Genomic DNA, 14,464 nt, shown 5'->3' with positions numbered 1-14,464 from the left:
CCCCCCCCCCCCCCAATATTCCCTTCCAACTTACATGACAGAAGTTAGTAAAAATCGTTTGGTGCATAAGGACAGGACAAAATTTCCAGTGTTATCAAGGCGCGTTTTAAGCGAGCTTAAGCCCAGAAGCGAGCCTCAAAACATGTTGAGCGCTTCGCCTTGCTTTATGTTCGCTTCAGTGTTATCATCAAGGTTTTATGGCAAACATTTCCTTACCAATGAGCCTCTTATGAGAAGTGACAGACCTTAGAGCTTATTTGCGCTTTTCGCTTTTGATAACATTGGAAATTTCAAAAATAACTTCTCTTAAATGTAACCCCTAGATGTTAACTGAAAAAAAATGTAACTCCTTGATGTTTTTCATTCTCATTTATTATATTTTTTTTATCACGAGTAGATTACACTAATTGGTGTAGTTAACATCATATCATGTTTTTTCAAATTTCGAAACGCACGAGTTACTTTCCAATTAAGTGAAGTCACCTATTTGAATTCCATCACCAATAAATTAGCCAACGCCTTATAACATTCTTCTTACTTTCCTCGTTGTTTCTGTCCCTTTCATATCTTGGTTGATGTTCTTTCTTCCTCATTCCCAGCCCCTTCTATTGGTGATATTCTTTCTCTTTCGCTTCACATTTGACGTCACACTATCAAAAGTTTTATCCATCTCATCCTCCATTAACACATTGTTAGTTCCCCAGGTCAATCTTCTCTATTCTTTATATAACTCACAGCCCAGTGTTTTGGTAAGCGGGAAGTGGAAAAAAGCGACGAGGGCTCGCTTCACAGAAGCGTGAAGCGAAGCGCGCACTTTTTTTTTAAAAAAAAAGCGACATTTAGAATAAAAATAAAAATATATTTAATAACTGAATAGAGGTAATATAGTCTTAGATTAAATGAAAATAGATAGTCGATAATACTCATAAGTCATAACATATAAAGCAAAAATCAAAAACTACAGCAGAGAAGAGTCCTGTTTGCGTTACCCAACGAGGAGAAAAGGAAAAATAAAGAGAGCAACAAGAGGAGAAGCAGATCGAAGAGAAAAGAAACTCACCGAACAGATGAAGCTGGTGAAGAGAGATGCAGTCGCGGTCGTGAAGAAGAGAAGCAGCGAAAGAAGAGTAAAGTCGTAAAGTCGTGAGAGAAAATTTAGTCGTATCTATTTCAGAAATTTAAAAAAAAAACTATTTTTTTTTAAAAAACCTGATTGTCGTTTTTTATAAAAAGTATGCTTTATTGCGCTTTTTCCATAGTGTTGCTTCTCGCTTCTTTATCTGAAGCGAGTGCCTTTTTCAAATCGCTTGCCTCAGGAGAAAGAAGCACACTCGTAGCGCCCGCCTTGAACCGCGCTTTTCACAACACTGTCACAACCACAAGAAATACGGGCGCTATCAGATAAATCTTTTCCATTGTACTATTGCATCCTTTTTAGGTGAAACCTTTCCGGCTTGGGCAGTTGAGTGGAATGAAAATTGAAATATGCCTTTAGATGGACCCTATCCAAGTCTTATCTCATAGGTTGAAAATGTAGTTTACTTGAACTAGATTTTGCAACTGTGATTCTGGTGTGGATACTCAGCCCAGTGTTTTGGACGGCGAGAGGCGGCAAAAGGCGACAAGGGCCTGCCTTGCCATGCGGTGAGGCGAGCGGCAAGGCGCTTGCCTTTTTGAATCAAGGCGCCAATAAATACCAAAAATTAAAAATATTATATTGCATATATAAATATCAATTAATAGATTATTGAATTACATATACAAATACCAATATAGTATATTGAATTGTATAATACTTCCAAACTCAATACAAGTTTAACCTCTCAATAATACAGACTTACAGAGTTACTGACCAACAAACAATCTTCACAAAATGCATACTGATCCTGAAGTTGAAGAGAAGTAGAGAACTCAAGAAGAAGAAGAGGAACTGAAAACAAGAAGAAAAAGAAGAGGTAAACCTGGGTCCTGGCGGCTGGCAGCAAATCGAGAAGAAGAGACGAAGAGGAGCAACAACTCGAGAGGAAGAGACTAAGAAGAGTAGCGACTAAAGGTGGAGTCGTGGTGAAGAAAAAACACGACTTTTGCTGATGAAAGTTTGAAAATAGAAAAAAAAAACTAATTTTGACAATATTATTAAGTTAAATCTTTTTTTTTAAAAAAAAAAATCAAAATGGCGCTGCCATTTACGTCGCCATCATGTCGCCTTAGGTCGCCTTGGGTCACCTATTTGAGCTCGCCTCGCCTCGCCATATCGCCTTTGGCGAATGCCGCTCGCCATTCACGACACTGAGTCTCAGCCTTGTGAGTACTTAGGCATGCCTTTAGGTAGGAAGTTCAAAGAGGTAGAGATATGAGATAGAATTATAGAGAAGTCTAAAAGAAGACTAGCCAAATGGAAGTCATTGTACTTGTCTTTAGTCTTTAGTGGGAAGGGTCACACTGATTAATTCAGTCTTGGATTGCTTGCCCATCTATGGAATATGTCTTTGTTTCTTATCCCGGACAGTGTGGTGGAAAAACTTAACAGCTTAAGAAGGGATTTTTGTGGAGAAGGAATAAAGAAAGGAAAGGGTTGCAATCTAGTAAAACGGGAAGTGACTCAATCTAGCAAAGGCCGAAGAGTACTAGGAATAAGGAATCTGAAGACCCAAAACATTGTCCTTTTGATGAAGTGACTTTGGAGATTTTGTGAAGAAGAGTTCTCTCTTGGAAGCAAGCAATTATCCATAAGTATGGGCAATCCAACCATTGGTGCTCAAATGAGGAAGATACTACATATGGGGTAGGTGTTTGGAGGGCAATCAAAGCACTACGGCCAAAGTTGCAGGAGAACTCTAGGAAACCAGGTTTTGGAAGGATAATTGGCTTGGTGAAACTGCACTGCTGGACGGATTCCAAGATCTCATGATGTTATTTTTTTTGACAAAGGTAACAGTTTCGTGTATTAATCTTCAGCACTAAAGGCTGGGCTCTCAAATTTACATCATGGAGCTACATACAGTTGTGTGTACTTAAAACAGAAACTAAACTAGATCCTACTTCATCTTACAAAGGACCTAGGATATCTCTAACCGCTATAGGATCATCTACATACTCCAAACTGCACCAATAGCAAAAAGTATTGTGCAGTTCATTTTAATCCTGTGTAAAGGACTACTAACACTCTCAAAGCATCTCATATTTCTCTCTTTCCATATGGTCCACCAAATCACTGTTGGGACAATTCTCCTTCTGCTTTGGTCTGTACTACCACTGCCTTCATTGTTCCAACTTTCTATAGCCTGACTTGCCCTTTGTGGCATGGTCCAGTTTGTGCCCCTGAATCTGGTAAATAAGTGTCACAGTTGTCTAACCACCTTGCAATGAGGAAACAGATGGTTGATTATCTCTGCCTGTTGCTCACAGAAAAAACATCTAGACACATATGTATTCCCCTCTTCATTAGATTTTCCTGTGTTAGTACCGCCTCTTTAACTACCACCTTATATGGAATTTTGACTTTCCAGATAAGCTTCCAAGGCAAAAATCTGAGTTGAGTCCCCATTTGATTCAGGTCCTTGTAGGCAGTGCTAACTGTGCAGACACCTTTGCTATGATGAATCCACCTAAGAGTGTCTTCTCCCTCTTTTTTAATCCTCGAAAATGGTCCAGGGTGCCATAAAATTCAGCTAGTCTATCCACCTCCCAGTCTTGTATCATCCTTCTATATGTTAACTTCCATCCACGAATGGACCAAACCTCTTGCACAATGGCCTCATGTTGCTGATTCAACAGATAGATGTCTGTAAAGAGGTGTTTGAGGCTGCCATTTCCTAACCAATTATCGTCCCAAAACAAAATCTTTCTTCCATTGTTCACATTGAATCTAGTTCCTGGAAGAAATAATGCCACAAATTTCTGATTGATCTCCATAGACTAATATCATATGCAGAAGTCACTTCCTTAGTTTTCCAGTGATCTATCTTGTCATACTTGGCCTGAATCACTCTAACCCAAAGGGCTTGCTCCTTTTTAGGAAATCTCCACAACCACTTCATCATAAGGCTTTTGTTCTGTTTCTTGAAGTTTCTAATGCCTAACCCACCTTGTTTCTTTGAAAGGATTACAGTCTTCCATTTGACCAAATGAAATCCTTTGTATTCATCCATTCCACAAAAAATTGCTCCTTAATGCATCAATTCTTTCCTCCACCTTAGGGGGGAGGGGAAAAATTGACATCAAATATGTTGGCAAAGCATCTAAGACCGAGTTGATCATGGTCAATCTTCCACCTCTAGACAAATATTGTGCTTTCCATCTAGATAGTCTTCTTTCACATCTCTCCAGCACCCCATTCCAGATTTCGTTGGATTTGCTTTTGGCTCCCAAGGCATCCCCAAATATACTGTTGGTAGTTTACCTATTTCTCCTCCCCAGATCTCTGTTAGATGTTGCATTCTGTTCACCTCATTAATTGGAAAAATAAGACTTCTTCTCCAATTGATATGAAGACCTGAAGTCGCTTAAAAAAGAATGAGTATCACTCTCAGGATCTTTAGTTGGCTTTCTTCTGCATCACAGAAGATGAGAGTGTCATTTGCATATTAGAGATGAGTGACTTCCAATCTTTGATTCCCCTCATTTGCTACATTAAAGCCCGTTATCCACCCTTTAGTGTGTGTAGTCTTTAGCATATTGTTTAGGCCTTCCATCAATATATTGAATAGAAAAGGTGAGACAGGACCACCTTGTCTTAGTCCTCTGTCTGAAGAAAGAAACCTTTAGGAGATCAATTTATCAGCATTGAGAATTTAACAGTGCTTATACAAAACTTTATCCATTTGATCCATTTCAATCCAAAGGCCATTCTCTGCATGATTTCAAGTAGGAAGCTCCAATTGACATGATCATATGTTTTCTCTATGTCAAGTTTGCACATGACTCCTGGGGACTTTTCCTTCACTCTCGAGTCTAGACACTCATTGGCAATTAAGATTGCATCAGTTATTTGCCTTCCTCTTAGGAAGGCCATTTGTTGAGTATCTACTAGCTTGTGCATTACTTTCTTCAATCTCTATGTGAGAATCTTTGCAATCAACTTGTATACGCTTCCAATTAAATTGATTGGTATAAAGTCTCAATTCCTTTGCACTACTATTTTTTGAAAAAAGAGTTATATATGTTGCATTAAAGCTCTTTTCAAAAAACTCCTGGGAATGAAAGTTTTGCATAGTAGACATCAAATCCCCCTTTACTATATCCCAGCAATTAACAAAAAAAACCATTGTGTATCCATATGGACCTGGTGCTTTGTTTACAACACAAGATTTTGGGCCAAGCAGAACCTCCTCTTCTTCAAAAGGCTTTTGTAGTTCTTGTTGCTCCTCAAAGCTGATGGAAGGACACTGGTTCATGTTCAAGGATGGTCTCCAGTTCTCACTTTCCTTCTACAGCTTCTTATAAAAAGAAATAATTTCTGTTTTAATATCTATAGGATCCATCAATTCTTGATCTTCTACCACCAGTTTATCAATATGGTTGAATCTCTTAGGACCATTTGCCATTCTCTGAAAGAACTTTGTATTTTTGTCCCCTTGTTTTATCCACAGAGTTCTAGATCTCTGTCTCCAAGCTATCTCTTCCTTCTATGCGTACTCTTCAAACTCCTTTACCACACTTGCTGTTTGAAGAGTCTCTCCTTCAGTTAAAGGCCTGGACTGTTGAATGTTGTCAAACTCATGAACGCTATTGAGCATTTCCTTCTTTCTTTTTTCCAGGTTATCATAAGTGCTTACACTCCAATCTTTCATTTTAGTCTTCATAGCTTTCAGCTTGGAAGCCAGGATGAAATCAGGCCTCCCTTCAAATTCAAAAGATGTCCACCAATCTCTAATTCTTTCATTAAAACCCTCGGTCTCCAACCACCATCCTTCAAATTTGAAATATGAATTTGTGTGACTCCAACGACCACTTTTAAGTGCAATTGGTGCGTGGTCAGAACAAACTCGAGGCAGTAGTTCTTGCTTCAGATTACAGAAACTCTCCCCCCATTCACAGGAGTACATAATCCTGTCTAATCTCGAAATAGCTTCCAGGTTGGAACCCCTGGCCCACGTATAGTTTCCCCCTTCAAGTGGTGGATCAATTTGCTCTATGTCCTTAATAACATCTGAGAAATCATTCATGTACACAGGTTCTGGAGGAATTCCTCTTTTCTGAAGCATATCTAATATGATGTTATGTTGGAATCAGAGATAAATATTGTTGAATGTTGGTCTAACCATGGCTGGAATCTCAATTTCAGAAGACACCTAAATGATTGGTGTGAGAAATATATGGGAAGAATATTATTAAATTGAGTATATAAATTGTTAAATTAAGACCCTATTTATAGACACTACACTGGAACCCTTTTCCGACTAGGATTTCTATTCGTATTCTTATTCTTATTCCTATTCTAAGTAGGAAATACTTATTTCTATTCTAACACTCCCCCTCAAGTTGGTGCATACAAATCATATGTACCTAGCTTGTAACAGATGTAATTAATACGAGGGCATGTCAGAGATTTGGTGAACATATCTGCAAGCTGATCATTTGACTTCACAAATTTTGTAACAATATCTCCTGAGAGTTTCTTTTCTCTGACAAAGTGACAGTCAATCTCAATGTGCTTAGTCCTTTCATGAAACACTGGATTTGATGCGATATGAAGAGCCGCTTGATTCACACACAAGTTCCATCCGGTGATAACAATATCATCAATGTAAACAACCAAATAGATACATCAACTTGGTGCAGAATGTCAATAAAATACAGAGTGATCAGCTACATTACGAGTCATTCCAAACTCCTGAATTACTGTGTTGAACTTCCAAACCAAGCTTGAGGAGATTGTTTCAGTGAAAGATGATAGAGCATTAGAGACTGATAGTGAGAAGTCTAGAACTATCGAAAAATGATGGGCTTGGCGACCTCTAGTTTGAAGCTTGTTGGTTGGGAGTGAAGTGATTCCATGGCCGGGAGAACTTCACTTTTGACATAGCACAAGAACTTGTCTTGTGTAATTTCTTAATGGCCTTTAAAGACGAGCCATTATCGGACTCTTCTTATGCTTGCGGAGGGATGTAGGTCTTAGGCCAGCATGATGAAAGGGGAAGAAAGGAAAGATTACTACCTGAGAAATAAGCTGACAAACTACGAGTCGTCATGTTCGACTTTGGAAAAGACGTGCCTCGCCTTGGTGTGGGCTAGGCAGAGGCTCCGCTCCATCCGACTAGTTTCGGGTTCGAATCCCGAGCAACCCACTATCATATCAAAATTCTAATTCTCTGTAGAAAAGTCCGTATTTTTCCAATCAACTTCATTCAAAATTGGAACATATCCATATACACCTTGGTTGACACGAGTATATAAGTCATGTTATACTGTTGAATAACAATTGCGCAAGAAGTTCTTAATGGTTAAAACGCCATGCGACTCGGAGGACATAAGACATCTTGGTCAAGCTAAAAGGATTGCCAACTAGATGCTCCTACCCCACCATGCCTCGCTCAATTAGGAATAAAGAATATATATCAAAGAAAGGTCTAACTGTTGGAATCATTTTTTCCATTGCTATTTGATACATTTCAGTCATTAACATTAGCGAATTAGGTGAAGTGCGGAAAGAGAGGGATTCGAACCCTGGGAAACCTTATTCGATGACCACTCCTCCTTCTGCATAGAGATAGGGTCGCCTAGAAATCGACAGCTGCTGCAGCTGGTGGAATAAATCTAATCAGATCTTCTGCTAGTTTTCAGATAGAAACTCTAATTTATCTTTCTGCTCGTTGGTAGAACTCTCAATGGATTGGTTTTCGAGAGTCGAGGTGGAAGTAGATGGGGACTGGGGAAAATAAAAAATCTCCTTATCGAAATTGGTCTCGTATGATGCATGGCCGATGAGGGAGGCTCCAGAAGGAGAAGAAGCGGAGGAGACTCCGAGGGTTAGGGGATAGGTTTGGCAACTTCACGAGAACATTGTGAAAGTTGGAAATGGCGGTTGTCCATGCATTTTCCATGAATGACGGAAATTTAGTCCAATGCCGATCACCATGCAGAAAAGCATTCTTAATGTCCAACTAATAAAGAGGCCAATGACGAACGGCAGCCATAGATAGAAAAAGACGAACAGATGCTATTTTAGCCACAGGAGCGAAAGTGTCACTATAATCTAGCTCAAATATCTGAGTATACCCTTTGGCAACAAGGTGAGCCTTAAGTCGATCAACCTGACCGTCTGAACCAATTTTGACTGCATAACCCAACGACAACCAACAGCAGCTTTTCCTGCAGAAAGGGAGACAAGCTCCCAAGTACCACTCTTATGTAAAGCAGACATCTCATCAACCATAGCCTGCCTCCATCAAGAATGAGAAAGTGTTTCATCTGTAGTCTTAGAAATGGAAATAGAGGACAAAGACGACACAAAGGCATATGGGTGATGATAGACGTTGATAAATTAAAAAAGTATAATGTGGGTTAGTATTTTGAGTAGATCGTATACCTTTTTGAAGTGTAAGCAGTGAACTAGGTGGAGGCAAGTCCGCAGTAGGAGCAAGGTCTGGCGCATGACATAAATCATCTGGGACTAGGGTTGGACGTGAACGGCGATGATAAGTTAACAGTGGTGGCACTACAACTGGAGATATAGAAGTAAAACTGTAGATTCCTCCAAAGTTTGGCACTGGTAAAACTTGAGGTATGGGTAAGACCATAAATACATCAGGATGATTAGAAGATGTATAGTAAGGCTGAGACTCAAAAAATGTAACATCAGCGGACATAAGGTATCGATGAAGGTCATGTGAATAATAACGATACCCTTTTTAGACTAGAGAGTAACCAAGAAAACACATTTGAGGGCACTAGGAGCTAATTTATCTTTTCCTCGGACTAAGTTATGAATAAAGCATGTGCTCCCAAAGACACGAGGGGGGACATGATAGAGATGTGATTGAGAAAACAATATGAAATGTGGAACCTGATTCTAAATAGTAGAAGAAGGCATTCTATTTATCAAATAACAAGACGTAAGAACTGCATCTCCCCAAAAACGCAGCGGAAGATTGGATTCAAGGAGAAGAGTCGAGCTGTCTCAATAAGATGCCGATTTTTTCTTTCAGCTACACCATTTTGTTGAGGGGTATATGGACAAGTAGTCTGGTGAATAATACCTTAGTGAGTCATAAAAACCTGAAATTGAGATGATAAGTATTCTAAGGCATTAGCACTACGAAAGTTACGAATAGAAACCCCAAACTGATTTTGTATTTCAGCAAAGAAACTTTTGAAAATAGAAAATAACTCAGAACGATCTTTCATTAAAAGACCCCAAATACATCTTGAATAATCATCAATGAAACTAACAAAATAACGAAATCCTAAGGTGCAACTGACTCTACTAGGACCCAAATATAAGAATGAACTAATGAAAAAATAGACTCTGAATGACCCTCAGTACTACGAGAAAACATAGTACAAGTGTGTTTCCTAAGTTGACACGACTCACAATCTAATGTAGATAAACTAGACAAACTAGACACCATCTTTTGCAGTCTAATAAACTCGGATGTCCCAAACGTTTGAGAATTAGATTTGGGGAATCTGTAACGAAGAATGCTGTTAAGAAATTTGAAGAGGTAAGATAGTAAAAGCCTTGTGATTCATGTCCTGTTCCAATCATCTGTCCCGTACTGCAGTCTTGCATGAGAAAAAAATCATCGAAAAAAGTTATGCTATAATGTAGGGCTTTCGTCAAATGACTAACACATGCTAGATTAAAAGGAGAACTAGGGACATAAAGAACAGAGTCTAGGGTGACAGAAGATAGGGGTTTGGCTTTTCACCCCTTTTTGGTTTTGTCTGGATCCCATTGGCTAAAGTAATAGCTGGAAGAGATTGCGAATAAACAATATTGGATAAAAGTGATTTATTACAGAGATATGATCAAAAGTCCCAGAGTCCATGACCCATGTTCCAAGAGTACTAGATTGCGACACACAGGCAAAAGAATTACCCGCAACTGACATATCAGGTTATGCAACCGAAACTACTTGTGGAGACGTTTGCTTATTTGCAGGATACTAAAGGAACTCATCATTATTTTTTTGTCTAAGCAATATGAGTATTATTGGATGGTTGATTAGGTTGAGCACCATATGCTACTTGTGGAGATATCTGTTTACTTGCGCGATTTCGAAGGAACTCATTATATTACTTTAGAACAATAGGATCATAACTGGGTGGTGGACCATGCAAAATATAACATATGTCACGAGTATGTCAAAGGTTTATGACAATGACTACACTTGGATCGAGGTTTCCCAAGACGCCCTCCCCCTCGTCGATTCGCCATAGGCTGGTATGTACACTTTTATGTGGTTTGAGATGCGAGAATAGAGGAGTCAACAATGGGTGATGAAACTTTTTTGTGACTGGGAGGTGCAGCAAGACGAAGCAGACGAGAGAATAATTCATCAATTGAGGGAACTGTAGGAATGGCTAGAATCTGGTCACGTACAGAGTTATGGTCAGTAGGAAGTCCAGCAAGTGTGAAACAATGTCTTTCTTTGCTCTTGTTGCTTTTCCACGTGTTTGTAGTGATAGGCATCAATGTTTCAAATTCCTCCATGACTGTCTGTACTTGTCCCAAGTAAGTAAACTAATCGGATTCTTGTTTCTTTAAGTTGATCATCGAGATATCACATCATAGAATCGAATATGTCCTTAGTGTATAAAGCACGTGCCTTTTCCCAAACTACATAACATGTCTGGAATGGGCGAAACAAGGGCATCAACTTAGAATCAATAGAGCGTCAAAGGAGACTACATAATTAGGCATCCACTTTCTCCCATTGTGCTTTGACTTTTGCACCATCGTCACTAGACTCTGTCTTTTCATCTACAACACAAGCTTGTTTGTTAAGTGATCTTGAACACCTTGGCCCTTGCACCACAACTCAACTAAAGAAGCCCAAGCTAAATAATTTTGAACTTCCCATAATGGTTCTAAAGTGGTTGTAAGGCTTGAACTTCCAATCCCTGTATCTTTGGAGCCAAAAACATCACAACTAAATGACATTTTTCGAAATTTGGCTTGAAGAGAGTAAGAACTTACTGGAAACTGCCAGAATCTACCTACAGTAGCCTAAAGTTTTGATTTCGCCGGAAACTACTTGAAAATCACTGGAACCCTAATTTTGGTGATTCAATCTAAAGAAATTGCCCAGGTTCTGGTCGAACTTCCAATTCTTGTATTTTTGGAGCCAAAAACATCACATCTGAAAGATATTTTTCAAAATTTGACGTGAAAAGAGTAAGAATCTCGCTGGAAACTGCCGAAATTCACCCATAGTGGCTTGAAAATTTTGATTTCGCCGGGAACTTGCTGGAAACTACCTGAGTATCATTGGAACTCTATTTTCAGTGATCAGATTTAGAGAAAATTGAATGGGTTCTAGCTGGATATATTGGGCGACCCAACGGAAGAAAATTGCTCGGAAAAAAATGACCGGAGCAGCACTCAAGCGCCGGCGCGTGAACAGATCTCGCTCGAAAATTTCCACCTCCAATCGGCGCGTGAGGGAGCGTGGAGGGGTATTTTCCGGTGGGTCTGGCTGGGGTTTGGTGTTGTCTTTTGCACACACCTTCAAAACGAAAGATGACACAAATCAGTCCCACCGTCGTCACCGAAATTTGACACCGGTGACTTGAAGTTCTCACCAATGCTCTGATACCATGTGAGAAATATATGGGAAGAATAGAATTAAATTGTGTAAATAAATTGTTACATTGACACCCTATTTATAGACAATTCATTGGTACCCTTTTCCGACTAGGAATCCTATTCCTATTCCTTTTCTAAGTAGGAAATACTCATTTCTATTCTAACAATTGGGAAGTGGAAAAGGTGTCTAGTTCGCTAGATGAAGTGAATTTTTTGCTGGAACAACAATGGAACCTGACAAGCTTAAGTGGAGACACACTACAAAAGGAAGATGTTTCTCTGTTAAAAATTTGTACAGGTGGAGAATAGTGTTATGCAGGAGGAAGAGCTAAGGATATGGAAGAATATAGCTCCAACCAAGGTGAAATGTTTCACTTGGTTAGGCGTTAAGAAGGCATGCCTTACTCATGAAGTACTACAAAAGAAGGGGAGAGTAGTGGTGACTAGATGTTTTTTGTGCAATGAAACAGGAGAGAGAAATAATCACCTGTTCCCACATTGTAAGTTCAATAATCAAGTGTGAAATCTGTTTTTCAGTCTCAGAAAGACAATATGGAAAATGCCAGAGCATACAGCGGATCTGAAGAGCTGTTGGATTAGAAGAGGTGGAAGCATGAGTCAGAAAAAATGGTGGAGGATAACACCCTCATGCATATGTTGGACAATTTGGAAGGAGAGAAATGGAAAGTGCTTTGAAGAAAAGATCAAGTCCATTGATGTGAAATGGAACTGCCAGGTAACTTTATTTTTTTGGTGGAACCAGAACTGTATAGAGGAAGTAGAGGCATTGATTGATTGCTAGGTACTTTGTTAAATTTAGATTTGAATTTCACTCCCCTGTAACATGTTTTTGGTGGTGGCCAGCATTACTAATTCTGAAGAATACAACAGTACTAATTCTCAAAAAAAAAAGAAAAGAAAAAAAGATTGCAACTGTGACCATAAAAGATGGCTTCTTGAACCGATTGTTAAGGCTGTGTGTGGTAGAGAACATTCTTCTTATTCTTTTCCGGATAGCGATGGTGTCCAAGAAACTTGCACACATCTCAACTATTCCACAAAGTACTTGCTACCTCCCACCAACACCAATACCGGGTCACTCTTTCCTTTTTAGAAGGAACACTGGGTAACTATGTCAACCAAGAATTAGGGAGATGGGAAGAAATCACCTAGTTATACAACATTCTTCAGATTTCCCTTTCCGTGAAAAAATCTGACAGAATTGAGGACATGATTTGGGATCACTAGATGGAAATGAAAGATCTAGGTTTACATTTTATTTTATCTAAATAATTAAATAGGAACATGGTCAATGATGATTTACCCAACTTGTTTGGAACCGATACATAATTGTTGTATTTTATTTGGAAAAATGCAACAAACTCATTGCGGAGCCAAAGAAGTTTTCTGCCAAATGAAAATTAAAAGGAAAAACAAACTGAATTTCTTCACTGGGAGAAAATATAAGAATAATCTCTAGTCTCTACTACATAGCCTTTACAATTGGTTCAAGAATCCGCCTTTTTCCATAACAATTGCAAAAGCTAGTTCAGGTAAGCTATCTTGTCGGGTGTTCAAAGTTAATTAAATAGACTTGAAATAAGACCATCCAAAGCAAACATAAGAAAACACACCAGCCACTTCCTGATCTGAATTTATCTGCTCCGACAAGTCATTTTAGAGTATACATCTAAAAGCAATTAGCAATATCCTGAAGACAGTACTGAAACTAAAACCTTTCTTGAGCTAACAAAGAACCTGAAGAATTACTAAACCAGTGTATATGACCGTACACTGCAGGTTTCAGCAACAGACCTAAACTAACCCAGCACCACAAAGATAGAAATCATACCCTCCCTGCACTCACGCACAAAATCCAAAGGGTACCAGTGATGCCTAAGCTGGGTTGCCTTCTTTTTCTCTCTGTGGTACCTTTTTGTTGGTGAAACTTCCAGGACCCCATTTTTTGAAGATGAGAAAAATGGAGAGACAGGGCAAGACTTTAAAACGAAAAAAAAACAAACAGAAACCATAATATAATAAGGTGAGGCAACTCCACAAGTAATTTTTACTTCCTAACCCATCTGGTTGCTGAACTCAAGTCCTCCAGACAGTTTAAGTCTTTGTTCATTAATCATCAAAACCAAGATGAAGTTTTCCGTTTTCAAACATTTTACACCACTTTTGGGAAGACAAAATTTTATGGAGAAGATCTTATTAATTAACTGAATACAGACGGCAGGAAGATCCACCCGTCAGTTAAATCTTCGGTTCTCAGGAGTTTTGAGCACCAGAGGGAATCTGAGATTACAAAAGTCAATGTTTGGCGGCATCATTTTTTGGGAGAAGGGTTTCAAGAGTTCAAAACCATGCAAGAATAAATTATTATTCCTTGCAACAGTATATCAAAAAGCCCAAAATTATGAAGGGGCGAGGAAGAATTATCAACCATATACTAGCTTTGGAGAAAAAACATATTAAGAAACAAAATTGATGCCGGTAGCAGATATCTCATACTATAGAACTGAAACATTTTTTCCCTTTTACTACTTCCTTCAGGCCTGCCCCAAATATGAAACAGTATACAAGGCCCACCAACCATTGCAAGGTGGGCACCAAGAAAACATGTCTGAACAGCATGAAATCAATCCTGTTGACGATCAAATACGTAAACATAAGTACTATTGGATAACAGCCCCCCCCCCCCCCCCC

The 14,464-nt window shown here is 39.0% G+C and overlaps 1 protein-coding gene across 8 annotated transcripts in view; it reads right to left on the bottom strand.

Annotated features, from left to right (window-relative positions):
• LOC107004753 (ALBINO3-like protein 2, chloroplastic) overlaps positions 1-14,464 on the bottom strand; it is a 50,899-nt gene that overhangs the window by 9,608 nt on the left and 26,827 nt on the right. The window lies entirely within an intron of this gene.

This window comes from Solanum pennellii, chromosome 11 (assembly GCF_001406875.1).
Source record: "Solanum pennellii chromosome 11, SPENNV200".
Lineage (NCBI taxonomy): Eukaryota > Viridiplantae > Streptophyta > Magnoliopsida > Solanales > Solanaceae > Solanum > Solanum pennellii.
This window is presented reverse-complemented; position numbering and strand designations above follow the sequence as displayed.